A 21,253-nucleotide genomic window follows, 5' to 3' on the forward strand; every position below is an offset into this window, starting at 1 on the left:
CAAAAACAGTTTTTCTCTGGGGTTTCAATCTCAAATCTGACAACCAACTTGCATATTTGGAGTTTTCAATCAGTTTTGCAGGTTCCAGCATGCCATTGATGGACTTGAGAAGCTGATCCAGCATTTGCATGTCAAATTTTGGTTGCTGGGGTCATTTTTTGATTTTTGGAGCCGTTTTTTTCTGTTAAAGGCGTCTGATTTACACTACAGCAACATCTTTTGTTCATCAGCAAGAAAAACGCTTTTTGGGTTTTGTTTGCAGCCCCGAAAAACCATCTGGGTATCTTTTAGATTTTGCATGCAAGCTGTATATTTTTCATAATCGAGCATGCAAAGCTACAGCCATACCCCTCTCCGTTGGCAGCCGCAGATTTGAATGCAGTTTTCAAATGTCTCGTTCTTGCTCATACAGACTCCGATTTTGATGATTCTTGTTATGAACTTGGCTATTTTTTTGTGCTCTATCCACTATTGGAGTTATTTTTTGATTTTCATGCACGAATTCTTCAGAAATTGCAGATTCTCAGCCGTGACTGTGCACAGTTCTTGTTTTGGAAACTTCGGAGGATCATAACTTTCTCATATGACCTCATATCGAGGCGATTCTTTTTTTGAAAGTGCATGATTTTTCGAGTAGATCACAGTGGTGCTATTCGTTTCCTTGATTATTGTGCCCAAGTTTCACTTTTAACATATGCTCTTCATGAGGGTTTGTAATGCATTGAAATCAAGACCTACTTGTGGTTTTTTGGCCATAACTTTTGCATATGGAGGTATTTTTCTGGTCTGAAAGAAGCGTCGAAAAGCTGGTTCTGAGACAGAGATACTGGTATAGGTTTTTTTGAGTTTTGATACAGTTTGGTTGCCTATTATGGCAATCAAAGTCAGATGTTCTATTTTGCACTCCGGGAGGCGTATCTTGAGCTTCCGATCTCCATTTTTGGACTTCTTTATATCGCTAGAAATCTCTTTCTGTGCTCTTTCTAGTGATGCTAGTGGTTGTTCCAGATTCTGTTCCAAGCACATCCTATTCAGTCTTTTGCGTTTTAGCATTCTGGTGGATATCCTGTTTGTTTCAGGTCCGAGGATCGATTTTGTTGCTTCAGTTGCTTCATTTTGGGCTCTACCTTCTGTTGTTTCAGCCTTATGTCTTTTTTGATCATTTTTGATATTCATTGTAAGCATTTTTATGCAACGCACTGAGATAAAGTGCCACTCTTGCATTTCGGGATCCTTTTCATCATTGTGATTCGTTGTACTCGCACTATTATATAAAGTGCCATGGGGGGGATAGTTGTTTGCCGCTTATAGGCTCTCTTTCTCTAATTCCTCATGCAGTGTCGACGACACATGCCTTTATTTGTGTTTGTATCTCACTCTCGATGAGTTTGGCTCCTGTGTTGTAGGAGATTTTTTGGCCCATCTTTTCAGCTGCCTGTCACCTCACCTACCTTAAGGGGAGGTTATATTGTTGTTCTATGCTTCTTTGGTTGATGGTTCATGCCTTCTATTTCCATGGAGGTTCCTTTGGTTGATGGTTCGTGCCTTCTATTTCCATCGAGGTTCCTTTGGTTGATGGTTCGTGCCTTCTATTTCCATGGAGGTTCCTTTGGTTGATGGTTCGTGCCTTCTATTTCCATGGGGGTTCTACAGATCAGCATTTTGACAGAGTTTTGCGGTTCTTCATGCTTCAGTGATGCCGCTTCTTCATGATCACTCCTTGTTCCTGTTTTAGGGGACAATTTCCCTAGTGGGAGACTTCTTCAGTTCTTCACTAGGTTCTTACCTCTTTTTGGGGGAGGGTTTTTCCCTTGTGGTTTTCTCTCTTTTCCCACTTTCAGAGGTTGCATCTTCTTGCATTGTACTTGGGTACCTAACATGGCCTCGTTGCCGGGACCCATTTCTACATCCACCTAAGCTTCGCTTATGGGGGGGTGTTAGTGTAGTTTTTTATTTTTCCTATTTTGCTAGGTTTTTCCTACACTTTTAATAATCTCGCTTAGGTTAATAAAGCATGTCTTATTAGGTGAATGGTTGTGAGGTGTCATCTTCCTACATGTGAGCATCCATTAGCTATCTTGGGAAGATACTTTGCTATCTTTAGTCCGATAGATGGTTGCTCCTCATTGGTTGGTGTTGCCACCTCCTCCCTCTTCCTAGCCTATATAAGCATGCTACCTGGCTTGTATTTGCATCTCTTATTTTTGCATCCTCTTAATGCTATTTTGCTTCCAGCATTTGCATTACTCTCTTGGAGACTAACTCTATGATGCTATTTTGATTTTGTATCATTTGCATTCATAGTTTAGATATTTACTCTTTGCACTAGTTTTCTGGGTTATTAATCTTTTCAGATTCTAACAGTACAGACACAATATTCTAAGCTAAACAGGCAATGGCAGGAAGTGGTGCATCGTATAGATCCCAACTAGCAAGTGACTACGACTCCCTTCCTTAACCACATCAGAGATGACATGCATAAAGAAAACAAACACGCACACCATACACATGCAGTATGGGGTAAGTATCCATAAGAAAACACATAAGATAATCCATCTAATTAATCATCATCAATAACTGAAAACACTGAATAATCATCATACATACATGAAATATAGAGTACCAAATAATCTCATCATAAAAATCAATTGAATCTGAAACAATAACTGATAAACTCAAAGTAATGCTACTAATCATAAGCATAAAACTAGTCTAAAAGGGTTCATCAATGATAACAGAAATGCAAACTAGGGGTAGGCACTACACAACACATACTGTGTTACTCGACATCAACTAAGTTTTTCCTGATGCTTGACACCTGAAGATCACTCGGCACCAACTAATTTTTTTTTGATGCTCGACATTTGATCTTCACTCGACACTTGAAGATCACTGGGCACACACTAGAAATGTCTATTACTTAGCTCCTACTAATAATTTTCTTTGCTTCAACTAACTTTCTTGACACCCACTAAAGATTTTAGTCTAAGCTTTGCAATCAACCTTGTTACAACTTCTTCCTCCAATGTTTCTAAGTGTGACCAACCTCTATATCTTTGAGTATTTCATCAATACATTACTTGACCATTGTCTTAACTGATCCTTGCACTTCATTACAACATCATAACTCAACCTTTCCTTTAGGTGCTCTTGTTACATCTTGTTGATCAAATCCTCTTCATCAATCAACTAAGTGATAGTACTTGGATCTTATAAGAAAAATATCATCCCTACAAATAATAAGTTTGACATCAATGACAAAACAATGATTGAAAACATTCTTTTACAACAATCTCCCTATTTGATCTTCAACAACAATGAGCTTTTCAATCAGATTTCCAACATTATAGGACAAGGATATATATATATATATATATATATATATATATATATATATATATATATATATATATATATATATATATATGTATTTAGGATCATACCAAATTGGGTGGATATGATAGCACAACTTCAACTTGTATATTGTGGTGAATTTGACCTAAGTAAGATTGTGGGTAGATGCCTCAGTAGGTAATTGTAGTGAGTTGAGGATAGGGGGATTCAACATTATAACCACAACTTGAAGTACAACTATACTATCAATAATGTTTCTACATATTTAGATTCATCGAGAGTAGACCCCTATAATAATAAGAGTGTGGAAGGAAGGTCATTTTGGTTATCCTCACATTCACACTATCATGTGGGTTCTAGTCTAGACACACTCCTTAATGCAATAAACCCTAATCACTGGGTGATGCAAATTAAGATAGTTATGTTGTTAGTATGTGGGATCAATCAAAAATTTAGCCATTTGGTCAATAGACAACCATTTGATTTCAATGCCAAATCCTTACAATGTGTTTTGTAGACCTTAGATTTCCTCTTTCCCTTAGTGATCTTTGTACAACCACATTATGTCATTAATGTAAATTTTGTAAGCAATTGGATTTATTTCTTTATTTGTCTAATTTTATATTTTAGTATTTTAATTATCTTTCCTTCTTTCCAACACTGTACACATGTGAGGTTGGGATACTCAACCAAATTTGTTGTTGATGGTTCTATTTTGCCTCTAGGATATGCTTTAATTTCTTGATTAAAATTTTACTATTGTGGCCCCTCTTAGTTTCTTTTGTTTCGTACTATTATATTGAATATTTTATCCTTTATTTTGAGTTCAAATTTTGAGGCACCTTCTTGTGAATTTTGTTGGCAAAGTGACTTATGATAGGCCTACCAAAGAGATTTCTAACAATCAAGTGGAGGTACAATATTAGGGTATGGGGTTCTTAGTGAAGATATTTGTGTCCCACCCTCTTCTAGGACTTTGAGAATAGGAATAGTGAATATATGTGGACTATTATGAGTAATGGATTACATCCCAACATAAGACTAGTTAAGGTTACAAGTTAACCTAATGTATTTTTAGATGCAAAAGGTGCATGTGTAGCGATGGACTTTTTTAGTGTCCTATCAAGGAATCTATACACAATGGAAACTCTAAAGTAAAAGTGATTAACCTTTGATAAAGATCCAAGTTACATTATAAGGAAACCTTACTTGATGGAGTCTCATGCAATTGTTACCTTGATGAGTGATCATATGGAAATTCAGAACAACTTGTGGTATTATTAGGAGAGACTATAAAAATATTCATACAATTTAGCATGTTATATATATGTGACTTGTATGTTTTAAGAAGTGTTTGACCCTGAGAAGCATACTCATTTTGATTTACGAGTTGAACTTCAATTTTCTTAAGGTTAACTAGGTAAATATGTTATCATTTATGATTTTTATATGTGAATTATAAATGATTCTTTTGTATAGGAATTTCTTTTGGGTTAAAACTAGACAAGGTCTAGCATGAGATGTGTGTCCTAGTTTGTGTGACTTCTAAAAAGAAGTCAAAGAAAAGTGGGGGAGGATGTAAGAGTTCTCCTTGCAGGTGCTTATTTAAATATGAATTTCTCTATTAAATCCCTATATAGGAGAATTGATTGGATATAGGTGCAAGACAAGGTGATGGTATGGGAAGTTTTTATGGTTATTTCTAGAAACCATATTGGGGACATTATGATAAATTTAAGATATCTTATGTATATTAATTGATGATTGTTATGATAATATAATTTAATTCTTACCCTCTTAGAATCATTAGAAAGCCAAAAATAAAGATTACCACCCCCCTAGAAGTTCCCTTAGGGTAACTTAATAGTAAATATTAAAAGTAAATTTTACTGTGTAAAGGTTATTGGGTTATTATGCACAAGAGGATACACTTCTGTATTTAGGTGAATTAATTGGTTATTCAAAATTATTGTGTAAATGATAAATATTTCATGTGTTCTCTAGGATACATTTGCACACCTAGGTGTTAGAAAATTAATGGACTTAGATGATCATGATACTTGAAATGAACTAAGGTTTTATGGTTTAGGTGTTTTAATGGAAATTGATATTAGTTGATATGTTTATGTTTTGATACCTATGTTTCAAGACTTTCTATATTATTTGATTGTTTAAACATTGATTTATATTATTGATATTATGTGGTGTTTTACCTTATGATGACATTATTTATGATACCTTGATGATTATGTTTACACACATTCAAATTGTCCATTTTGATAAAATTAAATTGATCAAAATTATATTTAGAATGATTTGATAAACTATGTTTTAAAAGTTTAAGACTAATATCGATGGATTGCATCATTATGTTGAATTACATAAGTGTTTTGTATGAATACTGTTTACAAATGCTAAGTTCATTAAAATGAGATTTTAGATGTTAATTGGTTAATTCAATTATGAAAATTTGTTAAATTTAATGAATGTATAGAAAAAGGAAAAGGTTACTAGAATGAAATTTATAATGTTTTGGTTAAAATTGATTATGCAAGTTAAGTTGTATATATTTGTGATTTTCTTGAACTATTGTGTTGCCAAGCTTTAGTCCTACCCTTTTAAAACTTAAAGTTATTGGTATTTAAGTGAGTTTGTGTCCAAATGTGATGTCTAAGTATCCTTTAGGTTACTTACTTCTTATCTTTCCCAAGTACCTTACTTTCTTTGTTTTCTAGGTCTCCTAATCATGTTGTGTGGGTTTTCCATTTTTTTTGAATGTAAGGGGTCTAGGTGATCTAGACATGGTTGGGATGTGTTTTGGAATTTTTTGATGAAGAGTAAGTTATCCATGTTTCACCATCTTCTATCTTGCTTTAGCATCCCCCTTTCCTATGGGTTTTGAGCAATCAAGTTTTCCTAATTGGTGAACTTAATCAAGTGCATATCTGAAAAGAGGAAGCTATGAAAGTAAACTAGAAGTTGTGTATACAATTATGGCATGATAGAAAGACCCATGAAGCTGTAGATCTAGGTTAGGTAGAAGTCCATTCAGGTTGTAGAGGTAAATTATACCTTTCACAAGGAAGAGCAGATCTATGGGTTTTTTGTTGTGCACTAATGGAAGTGAAGGTGTTTTGTTGTGCTTCCAAAACTACAATGGTTTATGTGAAATCCAAGCCTTTACATACAATAAGTAAGAGAACGATGTCTAATGAACTCTTTCAAGGTTTTAATCAGTGAAGGATGCTTGAGATCTAGCTTTGATGCCATTAGATTGGGATTAAAAGGTAAAGTCTTGTTAGCTTTACTTCATTTTGGGAAATGTTGTTGAGAAAGGGGTTTTCCATCCCCAGGTAATGAAAAAGGCCACTTCTTCAAAAGCTTTGAAAAAAAAAGACAAGCCGCCTTAAAGTGCAATTATTCTTTGTAGATGCTTAAAAGATACTTCTAGAAAAGTCTATGGTGAGAATGTGATCCTGATATAAAGGAAAGGAAGTGTTAAATACTTAAGGAAAAAAGTGAAAGAATGAAGTGCACAAGCTAACAAAGGATCACTCCCCATGCTGTGATTTCGAAAAGAAGGAAAGTGGGTTTGTAGAAAAGCTAAGTTTCTCTTTCTCCCCTGCAGAACTTAAAGACTTGTTTTGTTAAGTGATTTTTAGTATTATCACTTTACTCTAAGTAAAGTAATAGAGCTTCCAATTTATTTTTTAATGTGCAAATGAATATTAAGTTTACATAGTCATTGATCATTGAATTAAATAGTCATTGATCATCAAATTAAATGCATATCCTATTGTTATAATCGTTGGTCAAACTTAATTTCATTTGTGTAGCACCAATGTTCGAATTCCTATACCTATTTCATCAGAATTACCTAAAATTGATTTCTTCAAGTGTATTAAAATGACTATTTATCAATAATTATATCATGTGCAATCATAACGAATAACAATTAGAGCTACTAGACATGATAAGTTAATAGACTTGGAAAATGAATTGAGAGAGATAACATATATATCATTTAAATTATATGATTTGGGTGATCTCCATAGGAGACTTAATTCTCAGCTAATTCACTAGATTACTCAAAAGCTTAAAGAAAGTAGATTAGTTGAAGCATCTAGTTTTATAATGACAGTGCACATAATAGAGCTCATGAGGGAATGTATCGAGAGATACGACCCAAAAATAAAGAAATTTGTGTTCCTTGATCAATCCATCCCCATCTTGATCGAAAAGGCACTGATGTAGTCCATGCTCAACATTCCTGTGAGAGAGGAGTATTGTGATGTTGATTTTGGTTCTTTTGCATCTATGGTCAATGAGAAGAAGATCCTTAAATGAGAAGACATGCAAAGGACATGGTTCTAGACTACTCACTCAAAGAAGGAAAAAATTCCCAAGACCCTATTCGACACAAATTTGAAAAGAGAGAGAGTAGATATTCTTGCTCTAATTCTTAGGCTAAAAGGAAAAGAGGATATCTTTGAGTTCATCAAGAACCATTTCTTCCGAGTGCAAGATATATGTGCTGAGGATATGTAGATTGACTAGGTGTAGATTATCTACAATGAGCTCGCCTTGTGGTTGTATTCAAAAAGAGGATTTAAGAAATTTTACATGTCCTCCTATCTAATTTATGCCTTGGATACTAACCACATGTGGCCCAACCTCCCTAGCATCCAAAAGTATAATGAGTACACTAAAGTGTGTGAGTTCTATCCACATCTACGTTGCAAAGAAGTTTTGAGGAGTATGTGGCCATTAACAATGCCTTCACAATGAGACTATGCCAGGAATTGCAACGATTCCTAGAAAGGAGATTCCCACTAAATCTTGTCTATTAGCCAATTTGAATGCTCATTAATCCAATTTCTAAGTTTCTCTTACTTGTGGATAGGTTCTTACGATTGTTTTCCCAAGAGACTTCCACGGTATCTAGAAGACAAGGTGGTTCTAGTCTATTAGTGTAAATAATTAATTATTATTACACTTAAGTTTACTCAGGTTAATGCATTATTATATTAGTTGTCATGTATACATAGGCATATGAGTTGTCTTGTTGACAACACAAGAATTTGCATATTCATCTGAGTTGTCATGTTGACAACATAGTTGTTTGTACTCCAATTGAGCACATGGTGTCTACAACATCTATTTGCAAGATACACCTATGTAAACTTCTCCTCTCATCATTGCACAAACTCTTGTGCTCAATGGAGAATAATCCACTCTTGGTGGACATGTGCTTAGTTGTGAGGCCTATCACTTTGTTGACTCTTATTCATTCTAGATGCCTTTATATACAGGTACTTCTAATGTGTATTCATATGATATTCATTATTATTATTATTATTATGATCATCCATTATTGGTCCATATTGTGCTAGTGCTTGAGCTTCTTGATCTTGGTGTCATTTTTCCCTAAGGCAAATTCTTACATGGTATCATAGTGATAGGAGATCTCTTCACATAGCCATTGAAGACCATTTCTGCTTCACCTCTTGAAGGGCCATGATTTAGATTCAGAGTATTTGTAGTTATTGGGAGTGTCTAGAGCCAATGCAAACCTCACCATTGTGTTTAGAGCATTGATTCGATGAATTTTGACTATAAATTTTCCTACCCAAGGTTATATTCAAGTCTAATTCAAATTTTTTTTGTAAACTAGAACTCGAAGGTTTGATTTTCAAAATTGGTATGATCTCTTTAGATTTGTACAATTAATTTTTTAGATTAAATTTTTTTTTTTGCATCTTTGCATTTTATTTCCAAAATTATGTGAAAAAATTGGCCTTTTAGGCTAGTAGGAGAGTATTTATTTTGCAGGAAAACTAGGTGGTCAAACCCTGACAACTCGTGGCTGACATATTTCAAATCACAATTGACTTTCGCATCACAACTGACTTAACCACCGTGAATTGTAACTAACATTGAAGGTGACTTAGAAGTCACTTTGCTTGCCCATGACTACATTTTTAAATACATCGAGGTTCTTCATGCAGTGCATGTGGGATTAATAGTCCCACACCCACCGCCAGTGGCTGACACTCCTCCTCTGCTAGCCAACCACTCCCATTGGCTCCTCCTCTATAGACCACTAGCTAGTCTCTTTCGGTGCTACTAAGTTCTCTACCGCCACCACCAATGTAGATCTCTAGCTGCCACATTAGTCATGCCATGTTGTAGAAGGTGACTCAATTGCCACATCAGCCTCCAATTTAGTTGCCATGCAGACATCATGTTAGCAACACAGTTAGTTGCTATGACATAACATGTCAATGACCTATCATCTGCCACATCATCTGATCGTACTACCACATACACTACTAACATCATCTGCCATGTCAAGAATTTGTATAGTACAGACTAACATGTCATCTAGCTAGGCCCAATTTTTGTTGACATCACCAATCTACGAGCATAAATTTGATGGGTGTTTGATTGTCACTAGAAGGCCAAATTGCACTACTATAATAGCCATTTAGATGTCAAATTTAACACAATATTTTTCTGACATCATCAGGGCAGACCCCTCACCATATGTAGTTTTGATTTGATAGTCCAACTTTGGAAGGCCATATCTTAGTCATTTAGACTCCAAATTAGGTGCAATATTTTTTGATTTGGGCTAGAATTTTCTGAATTTTTCAATGGTATTATTATTTTCTAGTTTTGGTGCATGGATTTGTTAGAAGAATCAGTTTTTGGTGACTATACCTATCCAAATCCTATATTTTGCAACTTCAAATGCTCTATATGGGCTCATCTAGACACATATTCAGGTTTCATTTTTTTTTAAAGTGCAAAATTTTTCATCTACTTTCCAGATCTATAATTATATTATAGGATTGTGTGGACAAATATACCACTTTCAAAAATAGGTCCTTTTTTAGATTTTATTACTTTGATCAAACTTAAAAATTGTTGTATATTTGAGCTACATTGCTAAGTACTAGATTTGAACTCTAAGAGGAGGTTGTAAAAAAAAAAAAATTAGAAGTCCACTTAGGCCCTAAATTGGCAAGTCCACTAAGCATTCATTTGGGGGGGGTTTGATTGAGTGAAAGAGGTGGTGTCTCTTGGTGTTGTGTTCCTTTCTTCTTGCTATTATCTTTCTTTCCTTGTATTGTAGGAAACATTAAGGTTCCATTACATCATGCTTATAAGGAAAAGGGGTCTTCATCTTAATATTCTAAGATTAAAGGGCAAGCTTTACTCACAAACACTATCAGTTAGGGAGAATAGATTGTTGACTCAGGTGCCACACATCACATGGGTGATTCAAGTAGAATTTTTTCTCCAATGACACCTTCAGAGGTACCTCACATCTTTGTAGGGGATGATTCTAAAGTGGAAGTTGAAGGAAAAGGTGAAGTTGAGATGGAAAGTAGAGCATTCAGGGATGTTCTCTATGTTCCCAATCTTACCTCAAACCTTCTTTCAGTCTATCAAATCACTCACTATGGAGATGGAAACAAGGTTGAATTTCTTCATGATTTAGTTGTTGTGCAAAGCATCAAAGATGATTATATGTTTGCAATAGGTGAAGCTAAACATGATTCAAGGCTTTACACTTTCTCTTCCTTTGTGCCTAATTCTAATGCACAAGCCTTGCTAATGCATTTGAATATAGAAAGAAAACTATGGCATGAGAGATCTTGACATCTCAACTATAGGTATCTTCAATAGTTGAGTAGAAAGAACATGGTTCATGGTCTACCTCAATTATAGTTCTCAGATGGTGTTTTTTCCTGTTGTACACTTGGGAAGCATCCAAAAAAAATGTTTGACAAGGGGAAGTCTTGGAGAGCAAAAAGTGTTCTTGAACTAGTTCATAGTGATGTGGCGGGTCCATTTCCAGTGCCATCATTTGAAAAGTCTTGCTATGTACTCACCTTCATTGATGACTAATCTCACTATATTTGGGTATTCTTCATGGCTCATAAGAGTGAAGTGTTTGAATGATTTCTCACCTTTAAGGCTCAAGTAGAAAAGTAGTCAGTGAAAGCCATCAAGGCTCTTCGAATAGATAATGGAAGGGAGTATGTGAACTCAAGACTTATAGAATTTTGTACTCATGAGGGAATTGACCTTTAGCATTTAGTATCGTACACTCCACAACAACATGGTGTTGTAGAAAGGAAAAAAAAACCATCAAGGAGATGACCACTTGCATGCTACTATGTAAGTCTCTTGATCAAATTTTTTGGGCTGAAGTAATGAATTGTGCCTGCTACATCCAGAATAGGAGTCCTCATTAAGATTTGAATGGTGTAACTCCTTTTAAAGCTTGGAATAGAAGGAAACCTATTGTAAAGCACTTTAGAGTCTTTGGTTATCCAACATGGGCATGAATACCTCCACAAAAACTCAAAACATTGGAACCTCAAAGTAAACCTTATATCTTTGTTAGTTATGCAAACTCTCATAAGGCCTACAAATTGATGGATCTAGAGACACATGAAATTTTTAATGAGAGGAGTGTAAACTTTGAGGAAAGTTGTCCAAGTTTTACTTCTTCAAATCCTTCTTCTTCCTCCTTCATTGAAGAGAGTGACAGTTGTTATCTAAGGTTTTGGAACCCTAAATATTTCTCCCTCCCCAAATTAAAAAAATTAAAAAAATTTAAAGGTTAAAATATTATAAATTATTTTGCATGATATTTAATTATTTATATAATTAAATATTAATAAATCCAAAATAATTAAACATTAAACTTTTAAAGTAACATGTATTTCCCTCATAATTAATTCTACCAAGAATTAATTATTAATGTGATCACAGAAATAAAATGGTAAGTGTGGGTAGGATAAATTGGAAAGTTCAAAATAATTAATTCTTGAAAATAATTAATTATCATTGTAATGGGAAAACTTGTACAAAGAGAAATTATTTGGGAATGGGCTAGATTGGAAAAAGAAAAATTAATTCTTGAATAGAATTAATTATTGTAATGTGTTTTAAAGAGATAAAAGATTTGTGAAAGAGAGTTATGGTAGTTCGGAAACTACTCAGGTAGGGTTTCTTTAAAAAGGAGAAATTCTATTGGAAAGGGGTTCTTCTCCCATTTTTCATAGCTCTGCACTTCTGGAAGAAAGGGGAATGAATTTTTAGTTTTAAAAAGATTTGTAATAGAGAAGGGAAGGGAGATTTGTTTTGTAGTATGGTTGTAATGAAGGGATGGAATAATATTGTTATTCTATTATGTTTCTAAAATAAAGAGGATGTGCATGTGTTTGATCTTATGGTCTGTACACTTATATTTCTAGTTTAAAAGATCTTATGGTCTTTTATTTCCTATTTTAGAGTCATGTTCATTACACCAGATTTGTGATGTATGCAATCTTATGGTTGATGTACTCACATTTTTGCATAATGATATCTGCAACCCCTCTTAACTCTTATGTAATGTAATGTGGGAAGTTGAATAAGAAATCATAAGTTTATTTATTTTTCTTCCTTCTTTATTCATAGATATGGTAATTGCATTCATCTCATGTTAATGGGCAGGTGTTAAAAATCCTTTTGTGTCTTCAGGTTAAAGGCACAACCAGATATTAAATTCATTGAATATCTTTTATGAGGGAGTTTACCTCTTAATTCAGAGGATAGTTATCAATCAATGATAACTAATCCAACTAGTAGTATGTTTTTTCCTTCTTGTTGGGTGTATTAAGTCATGTTTTGTAATTCTTGTTGAAGGGAAAAACTGTTTACTAATAGTTTTTGGCATCTCTGCTAGAGAAAGAAAGCAAGTTCTAGTGCTTTTCTTTTCTTGGATATCTTAAGGTACCTTCCTAAGGATAGAGGTTGGTGACTCTAATCAAATTTGGTTGAAGAATTATGGTGTATATTATGGTTGTGGTTGTCACTCAACCATGGGGAGCTCAGATCGGACCGTTTGCCTTGGTCCAATATTCAGCCCTGCCTAAAAGATCATGGGAATACTTTCCTAAGTTTTTTGGAGACAAGACTCAGGATCCAAATGACCATATCAAAGCATTTATAGTTGCCTACAAGATTCTTGGTGTGTAGGAGGAGAATGTATTTGTCAAATTATTTGTTGGAAGCCTCATTAGGAGTGCAATAGATTGGTTTCAAAATTTGCAGAACGGTTGCATCACCTGTTGGAATGATCTTGAGGTGAAATTTCTTTAGAGGTTTATGCATGCACTTGATGTAGCTAAATTTTTATTTAATTTCTTTCAAATCAACTTGGAAAAAGGGGAAGTCATGAGAGATTTTATTGATAGATTCAATAGAACTATTGGTAAGATACCCCTAACTAGCTAACCAACTGAAAACAATCAGTTGTGTGTTTTCATTGCTGCCATGTAAATAGAAATTAAATTCTTGCTTCTTTGTTTAAAAGTAAAAACATTGAAAGATTCATAAAGGGAGGCTATTAGTTTAGATGATGACATGTTTTTAAGAGGAATGAAGTGTAGAGAAATTTCACAAGTAGAAATTTGTCTCTATGAGCAGCAACAGTATTCAAAAGTAAAGCCTAAACAAAAAAGGCCTATTCTCAAAGCAGTAAAATCAGCACCCACTTTTTCATTTTGTCAGAATCTAATAGTCTTTAATGATGTAGATTTTCTAATTCCTCCTGTGATTGAAAGTTTTCCCCATAGTATAGCTGGAGCCTACCATCTACATGTTGAGTCTAAAGATGAATGTCTCACAATCATCTAACTCAACAATTGGCCTTGATGTACCTCCTAATGAACAAGGGCTAGAAGGTGGAAGATCAATTGAAAACTTATCAGAAGATGTTTTAAGTGTAGAATTTGATTCTTTTATATTTGGGACTGCTATTGATATTTCATCAAATGATGTTATTCAAGAAGGTATGAAAGATCAACATACACAAGAAAAGATTGAAGTTGATTATGAATTATTTTTGGTTGATCACATCAAAATGAATGAAGAGTCTTTTTAGCCCAAGGCATACAAAGATATTGAGAAAGATGAGATGGAAGTTAAAGGAAATTCTTTTAGCCCCAGACTAATTCCATGCACACAACCTGAATTAGAAGTGTTCAGGTTTGATTGTGAAGATGGGCTAATGGATTTTGGTCCTACACTGGAATCTTTTTGTTTTGAGATAGATTTTGTAGATAGGTTCTTGGAATATGAATCTTTGGAAGTGTAAGATGCAGACTTAAATAGGAGCTATGTGGGTGATCATTCTGGCAATTCCAAGAAAAGCTTTCTCCATAAAAGCCCCATTTCATTTTTTGATTATCTCATGGAAGAAATCAAGGGTGCTGATAAGAACCAACCTCCATGAGGGAGCATTAATCTATTATGATTCATGAACTATAGTGTTGGCTCTTTTGTTTTAGTCTGCTATTTGAAATCCTTGTGGCTGAAAGGTTTTTCTTTTCAATGGTTGTACTCCAATTTTTAGGAATGGGCTCACTTGTACACCAACCATTGTTTCACACTGGCACATACTTCTTTCAACTAGTTAATGGTTTTCCATGAGTAGCCAGGTAAATTCTTCTGAGTATGGGCTACTTGTCCTATTCTTTGTACATAAAGTTTTTGTTGTGGCTAGGTGTAGTTTGTTTGTTAGTTTTCCTTGCCTGCATTGTAGGTGTTTTTGGTGTTTCCCTTCAATAAAGTTGCATCAAATTTGAGCCTTCCCCCTTTTTCTTTGAGTCAATCCATACTCAAAATTTTCTAGAAAGTAAAGGCCCTCCCATTGATTGGTCATATCCCATGCTCATCCAGTTTCATTGTCCAAGTTGAAAGATTCAAATTCCTTATTTAAAATTCATTTTATGTTTTATGAATCCGGTGACATGTGGAACCAAATTTGAGAGTGTTGTGGAAATATTTTAGTAAGAGAAGATTTTCCAAAGTGACTTCTCAAATATTGATACACGTAGGCTCTGGAATTTTTTGCATTTTTGTTGTCAATAATTTAAGGTTTCTAGAAATATTTTGATGGAAGATTTAAAATGCAAATGGAAACCCTAATTATGTCTTTGATTAAGTTGTTGAGATGGAATTGCAGTGGTGCACATGTTATATACTAGTGAGTACCCCTGTGAAGAAGATTGTTACCTTGGTGCAACTAAGACTCCAGTGTATCCCCACTTTGGAGTTGGCATTGAAACACTTGCACACGGGACTCAACTTCTAATTTCAGTTCTACTTGATTTGGAAAATAAGCACAATATCATAACATTTGAGAGCCTAAAACATATGGGAACCCTAAAAGACCTAGGAAAAAGCATAATGTGATTCCCAACAGAAAGATGATGCATCAAGGGTCATACTTCATAGAATAAGCTATTTTTTGCGGGACTTTTGCATTTGTAGATCAACCTCCTTCAACAGAAATTGATGCAATACTATACTGTGTTTAGAAGTAAGTAGATGTGTTGGAAAGGCTATGGACAAGAGATAGACATATGGAGTGTTGGAGCAATACTGTACATTCTTTTGGCTAGTGTCCTTCCATTTTGGGCAAAGTCAAAATAAGGCATTTTTTATGCTATATTACGCAAACATGTTGATTATACAAGTGATCCATGGCCATCTATATCTAGTGGTGCAAAAGACCGTGTCAAAAATATGGTGAGATAGTATCCAAAGGAGCATTTTAAAGCTATTGACATTTTAAAGAATTCATAGATGAGAGAAGATGGGGAAACCCCTGAAAAACCACTTGACATTGCTATATTGGTTAGGATGAAGCAATTTAGAGGAATGAACAAGCTGAAGAAAGTTGCTCTCAAGGTGATTGTTGATAGTCTATTAGAAGAGGAAATACTGGGTTTGAAGGAGAAGTTCAAAACCATGGACACTGATAATAGTGGTACAATTACATACAAAGAGTTAAAGACTAGCCTTGAAAGATCAGAGTCTAGAATCTCTGACCTAGAAGTCAGGCAATTGATGGATGCTACAAATGTAGATGGGAATGGAATGATTGGTTACCTTGAATTTATCACAACCACAATGCACATGAACATAATGGACAAGGAAGACCATATATATTCTTCCTTTCAATATTTTGACAAATATAATAGTGGGTACATTACAAAGGAAGAATTGGAGCAAGCTCTAAAAAACTATGGATTAGGCGATAAAGAAACCATTAGGGATATAATTGCTGAGGAATTAACTATGATGAATTTGCTAGCATGTTGAGGAGAGGTCAACAAGATGCCAATGAAAATAGAAAACATGAGAAGCATGTCCCGTCATGGGAATGATAATACATTCAATGGAAATGTAGGCTCGACATGAAAGTGTCTTACTATCATAATATGCTATAATATGTCATGATATGTTATAATACACTTTGGGGTTCATATTGCTTCCAAAATGCTATGGTGCTATCACATGACAATTTGGAAGCTCCAAGTTGGAGAAAGGTTAGTTGAAGACTATGGAAAACCCATCTTTTGGTTAGTCATCACCCATGAGCATGGAGTGATCTAATTCCTAGCTCCAAGAGAGTAGACATAACCATTGACAAGAATCTCAATTGAGCCTATATTGAATCATTGACTCAAAATGTTGGAAAAGTTTATAAAGCATTACACCTGTTAGCATCATCAGTCTCCTAACAATTGGAATTGAGAGTTATGATAATGAGAGAAAGTGGTGTGTGCATGAAGAATTTGGGAATGGTAGCCATTACAATAATTATCAGTGGAATGACATAGAAGCAATGATTCGCAATGGTGGGAGCATGTGGTAGACTGTCAAATGGTAGTCACTGAACTGGCAAATGACATGTCTATGTAAGCAATAGACATGAGGGTACCTTAATGGAGAAGTTCTTTTCAAATATGAGATTAAATGTGGAGTGTGGTCCTTCTCCTTCAGCAGGAATTCTTCAATGATGAAGTATAATGTTTGAGATTGTCAATGGAGTGCATGAGGTGGTATTGTTTAAAATAGACAAGGGAATTTTCTATTTGAAATGGCTCGAGCGGGTGAAAGAAGGTTGGGGACATATTGGTGGTTCCTAGTTTATATATGTCTATGGTAGCAACATAGAAAACTTGGTTAACACCCCTTTGCATGATGAAGCTAGAAGTCATGCTGATCAAATTCATGGCGTCAGGGTCTCCTCTTCACCATCTAGATCAGATGGGTCCATTGGACTTCTTAATTGAGGCCTATGTAAGGAAGAATTACTTTAAACCATTTGGTCCATGAGAAAAATGCTAAATATTGATTCCACAATTATATTTGGCATGAGAATTTGGTTATGAGTGTGTATGTTGGCTTCGGTATCAATAAAATTCAATGGGTCAGATCCTATCAACATGTAATGGCAAAAATTGAAAGACTCCTAACCAATTGAGGCCATCTAAAAAAGTATCTAAGTAGTTGGAGAGTCCAATAGGTACATATTTAGATTCACATGGATTAGTGACTCTACAACCCAATGAATCAAGCACTGGATAGTATTAGATAAAGATTTTGGAGTTCTCTACACCCTGGCATAGAGTGTAGTCCCCAGAAAGAGCCAATTTTATCTAAGGTTTTGGAACCCTAAATATTTCCCCCTCCCCAAATTAAAAAAATTAAAATACTTTAAAGCTTAAAATATTATAAATTATTTTGCATAATATTTAATTATTTATATAATTAAATATTAATAAATCCAAAATAATTAAACATTAAACTTTTAAAGTAACATGTATTTCCCTCATAATTAATTCTACCAAGATTAATTATTAATGTGATCATGGAAATTAAATGGTAAGTGTGGGTAGGGTAAATTGGAAAGTTCAAAATATTAATTCTTGAAAATAATTAATTATCATTGTAATGGGAAAACTTGTACTAAGAGAATTATTTGGGAATGGGCTAGATTGAAAAAAGAATAATTAATTCTTGAATATAATTAATTATTGTAATGTGTTTTAAAAAGATAAAAGATTTGTGAAAGGGAATTACGGTAGTTCAGAAACTACTGGGGTAGGGTTTCTTCAAAAAGGAGAAATTCTATTGGAAAGGGGTTTTTCTCCCATTTTTCATAGGTTTGCACTTCTAGAAGAAAGGGGAATGAATTTTCAGTTTTAAAAAGATATGTAACAGAGAAGGGAAGGGAGATTTATTTTGCAGTATGGTTGTAATGAAGGGATGGAATAGTACTATTGTTATTCTATTATGTTTTTGAAATAAAGAGGATGTGCATGTGTTTGATTTTACGGTCTATACACTTGTATTTCTGGTTTAAAAGATCTTATGGTCTTTTATTTCCTGTTTTAGAAACAATCATGTTCATTACACCAAATTTGTGATGTATGTAATCTTATGGTTGATGTACTCACATTTTTCCATAATGATATCTACAATCCCTCTTAACTCTTCTATAATGTAATGTGGGAAGTTGAATAGGCAATCATAGGGTTATTTATTTGTCTTCCTTCTTTATTCATAGATATGGTAATTGCATTCATCTCATGTTGATGGGTGGGTGTTAAAAATCCTTTTGTGTCTTCAGGTTAAAGGCACAACCAAATATTACATTCATTGAATATCTTTTATGAGGGAGTTGTACCTCTTAATTTAGAGGATAGTTATCAATCAATGATAACTGATCCAAATAGTAGTACATTTTTTCCTTCTTGTCGGTTGTATTGAGTCATGTTTTGTAATTCTTGTTGAAGGGAAAAATTGTTTACTAACAATAGTGATGACAGTGACTTGGAAGATGTTCATCCATGACCCAAATAGAGGTAGCAAACAAATGAGGTTAAGGAAATCCCTTCTACTTCTACATCTTCTTCCACTAGAACTAAATGGGCTCAATAGACATTGGATGTAGTAGGACCATTGGTAGGGAATCCTTCAGACATGAGGAGGACAAGATCACAACACAACTTACTCCCTCATGCTTATATTGAAGTTGCTTCTGATTGTTAATTATTGAAAGAAGCTTTAGGAATTCTAGAATGGGATAAAGCAATGGAGGAGAAATATAATTCTCTTATGAGAAACAACACATGGGACTTAGTCTCTCTTTCTAAGGGAAGAAAATTGGTTCAGTGTAAGTGGATCTATCAGACTAGGTTTGCAGTGGATGGAAGTGTGGATAAGTATAAGACAAGACTTGTTGCAAAATGTTTCTCTCAAGTGCCTAGTATTGACTACACTGAGACCTTTTCCCCAGTTGCAAAAATGAACTCCATTCATTTGATACTAGCTATAGCTTTAGCTCAGAGATGGGTTGTTCATCAAATGTATTTGAAGAGTGCATTCTTGAATGGTGATCTTTATGAAGAGATTTATATGGAGCAGTCACAGGGGTTCTTTTAGGATTCTACTTTGGTTTGCAAGTTGAAAAAGCCAATCTATGTACTAAAACAAGCTCCAAGAGCTTGGTATGCCAAGATGGATTCTTTCCTTCTCTCAGCAGGGTTCACTACACATCATTTATATTTGAATGCCTACATTCTTTAGGGGGATGATTCTCACTTGCCACTTATGGTTTATGTTGATGATTTAGTCATCACAGGGAGTACAAAATCCAACATTGATAGTGTGAAGTCTACTTTGTAGGATAGATTTTGCATGACGAACTTGGGTCTACTTCATTACTTCCTTGGTATTGAGATACAACAGTCTTCATCAATGATCACATTATCACAACCCATGTATGCTCTTGATCTACTTGCTCAATTTTACATGAGTGACTACAAGGCTACATCTCCTCCATTTCTTTTAGGTGTTAAGTTAGAAGCAAAGTGTTCCACTCCACTTGTTGATGTTACTTTGTATAGATAGTTGGTTGGAGGTCTCATCTACTTGACACATACACACCTTGACATATCCTTTACAATTGGCATGGTTTCTTGCTTTATGCAAGAGCCACATGAACTTCACTAGAAGGTATCTAGCTATATTTTACACTATATCTAGGGTACACATACATATGGGATATGCTATGTAGTTGGTATTGGACTACAGTTAGTGGGTTATACAGACTCAGACTATGCAAGGGATCTTGATTCTCACAAATGCACTTTAGGATACATGTTTCATCTTGGTTTTGACCCTATTTTTTGATAGAGTAAAAGCAGAACACTGTTGCTTTTTCATCTACTGAGGTTGAGTATTGAGGAGCTATCACTACCACTATAGGAGCTATTTGGTTACAACATATTCTAGAGGAGTTTGGTTTTGACATACCTAGACCCATAGTCATACATTGTGATAATCAGAGTGCCATTGAAATCTCAAAACATCTAGTGCAACATCAAAGCACAAAATACATTGAGGTTCATATGCACTACATCAGAGAGCTAATTCACGAGCAAGTCATTGCATTGTAGTATCGTCCTCAAGAATAGAAAATTGTAGATATCTTCACCAAGCCCTTCACTAAGATCAAGTATCTTCATTTGTGATATCTCTTAGGGGTGCAAGATTTTTCACTAGGGGGGTCACATGAGTCTTCTCTTATTTATTGTATTTATCTCTCTTTTTGGGGGAGGGTTTTTCCCATGAGGTTTTCCTTCTTTTTCCATTTTCAAAGAGATTGCATTGCATTGCATCACATTATATGTAGAGCATTGCATTTTTACATGGGTACCTAACATGTCCTAGTAGCTGGGACCCATCATGCATTTTCATCGTAGCTTTTGTGACCTTAAGTGCATTCCCTTAAGTTTCACTTAAGGGGGGTGTTAGTGTAAATAATTAATTATTATTACACTTTACTTAAGTTTACTTGGGTAATGCATTATTATATTAGTTGTCATGTAGACACCTTGGAGTATGCATAGTCATATGAATTGTCTTGTTGACAACACAGGAGTTTGCATATTCATCTGAATTGTCATGTTGACAACACAATTTTTTGTACTCCAATTGAGCACATGGTGTCTACAACATCTCTTTACAAGATACA

At 34.6% G+C, this 21,253-nt stretch overlaps 1 pseudogene; it reads left to right on the top strand.

Moving 5' to 3' along the window:
• The first annotated feature begins 15,750 nt into the window (after nucleotides 1-15,750).
• Nucleotides 15,751-16,592, top strand: LOC149569233 (calcium-dependent protein kinase 1 pseudogene; annotated as a pseudogene).
• The last annotated feature ends 4,661 nt before the right edge of the window (nucleotides 16,593-21,253 follow it).

This window comes from Cupressus sempervirens, chromosome 3 (assembly GCF_028749045.1).
Source record: "Cupressus sempervirens isolate cs-2001-9-10 chromosome 3, ASM2874904v1, whole genome shotgun sequence".
Lineage (NCBI taxonomy): Eukaryota > Viridiplantae > Streptophyta > Pinopsida > Cupressales > Cupressaceae > Cupressus > Cupressus sempervirens.